This window comes from Crocodylus porosus, unplaced genomic scaffold (assembly GCF_001723895.1).
Source record: "Crocodylus porosus isolate Cpor-Errol unplaced genomic scaffold, CroPor_comp1, whole genome shotgun sequence".
Lineage (NCBI taxonomy): Eukaryota > Metazoa > Chordata > Crocodylia > Crocodylidae > Crocodylus > Crocodylus porosus.
Window position 1 is genome coordinate 33,875,872 of NW_017728950.1, and position 2,489 is coordinate 33,878,360.

The following is a 2,489-nucleotide window of genomic DNA, read 5'->3' on the forward strand; positions in this document are numbered from 1 at the left end:
GCCACCTTCTGGTGCCGACCCTGAGGAGGAGGCACGTGGCTCCTCTTGCCCGTCCGCCACCTTCCCTTATCCCTATCCCTTATACCTAATGGGTCGAGCCTCTATGGTTACAGATTTGGCTCCAGACCCTCTGTCCCTAGGACCTTTAGCTCTAATAGACTTGGGCGCCAGTGGTCCTGGCGGCGACCCCACCCTGATCAAGATCCTCCCTTGGGATCCTTGTCACCCTTCCACGCCCGGCGTGCACCTGATTCCAGCAGGTCCTCTGTGGTGGCTTCTCCTCGCCGCTGTCCCGTTTGGGTGCCTCCCGTCTGCTGCTGGCTTCTAGGAGCTGCTGCCGGCTCCCTCTCTCTGGTTCTCCCTGTTCCGGCTCCCCGGGATGCCACGGGGCCTCGCCCCCCTCTTCCGGCGTCGACGGATCTCCCGCTCTGGGGCCATCTGCCCCTTCCGCTGCAGCTGCCGCCGTTTTTATCTCCACCAGCCGGCATCTGGGGCTGATGTCACCGGCCGGCCGCAGCTGTATAAAGAGCCAGCTCACGAGCCGCGCGGGTTTCACCGGCGCATCATTCCCTGCCGCAGGTGAGTTTCCTGTGTCACTCTGGTCTCCGGGACAAGCAGGAACCCATGGGCCATGAGTTAACCACTCACAGACCATAGGGACCTATGGGCTGCCAATTGGACAGCCCTGATATACAGCAAAATGCTTTAATAGTAGTAATAACAGATATATATTGCATTTTTACAAGTACAGACTGTTTCTATTTGAATGTAATTAAGAATACATGAAATAAACTTAAAAAATGGCATATAAAAAGTGTCCTATATCTGTTTTTCTATCAGGAAAAACAGATTTATGTTGGTCAGCTGATACTCCCTGTAACAGCAACAGCTGCTCGGGCATAACACAGTACCAGGGCACCAGTATGTTGTTACTAATAAGTGTCTGCTGTGCCAGATCTCAAATGTAATCTGTTCTGTATAAGACTGTCAATAATTTGAGTTAGATTTGACCAAATAATAACATTTGCCCATATGCAAATACTTATTCCCCTGAGTAACTTTGCACACGTCAGAAGTCTCACTGAAGGGAAACAGCATTACCACTAATGCTCCTCTGTTTTTGTTTCACTACAGAATTTCTGCCTCAGCTCAGTTTTGCTACAGAGTTAACGAAACACAACACAATGTCCTCTCAGTGCAGGGGAAATCATCAGAAGTTCCAAAATGCACTTACATTTCAGGTAAGAAACAGTTCATCTTGTGCAGGCTCTCTCTTCCTTGTTGGGATCCTCACTCTCTCCCTCTTCAGAGCTACCAGATTTAATTTCCTAGAGTATTCACAAACTAAGAGCTAACAGAATTGTATGGCTGTTGGAAACCCATCCCAAACTATCACAAATTTCCCACCCAGCATGAACACACACACAGCTTGTACTGACAGAGGACAGCAAGCCCATCCTAGAAGCAAGGCTGTGTCCTCATTCACAATTATGAACATTATACCTTATCTTCTCACACATTCAGAAGAGATTATAGGCCCTGAAATTCTCTATTATCAAAAATGGACCACTTGAGGTGGCTGAAGGCCTGTACTAGAGCACAAGTCTCCTAAATAATTAAGAGGCAAGGACTTGTGTGGATGATCTCTTTTATTAGATGAATTCTGGCTTCTTTTTTCTTTAGGTTGTGAAATTTCTACTAAAAGTGGATTTTGATATCCCTCATGTTTTGGTAGTATTGAAATGATGCAGTCTCTGTGATGGTCCAGGAAGTATGAGAAAGGAAAGGATTTTTGTGGGTGATATCTTTTATTGAGCCAACACTATTTAAATGATTAAAATGTTTATCTTTTCAAAATGGTGAGTTGCATCTTGGTGCGCGGTGACCAGTGGAGTCCCTCAAGGCTCTGTCCTAGGGCCTATACTGTTTAACATTTTCACCAGTGATGTAGACATTGGTGTCAGAAACGGACTGTCCAAGTTTGCCAATGACACCAAAACCTGGGGTAAAGCATCCACACCTGAGGACAGGAGGGTGATTCAGGCAGATCTTGACAGACTCATGAAATAGGCAGATGAGAACCTGATGGTGTTCAACACCAAAAAATGCAAAGTTTTCCACCATGGGAGGAAAAACCCTCAGCATGCTTCTAGGCTCGGCAGTGCTACACTGGCTAGCACTACAGATGAAAGGGACTTGGGGGTCATTGTTGACCCCAAGGTGAACATGTGATGCTTCAATGTGATGCTGCGGCTAGTAAAGCGAGCAAAACACTGGCTTGCATCCATAGATGCTTCTCAAGCAAATCCCGGGACGTCATTCTCTCGTTGTACTTGACCTTGGTGAGGCTGCAGCTGGAGTACTGCATCCAGTTTTGGGCTCCACTATTCAAAAAGGATGTGGAGAAGCTTGAGAGGGTGCAGAGGAGAGCCATGATCAGAGGTCAGGAAAACAGACCTTATGGTGAGAAGCTGAGAGCCATGGGACTC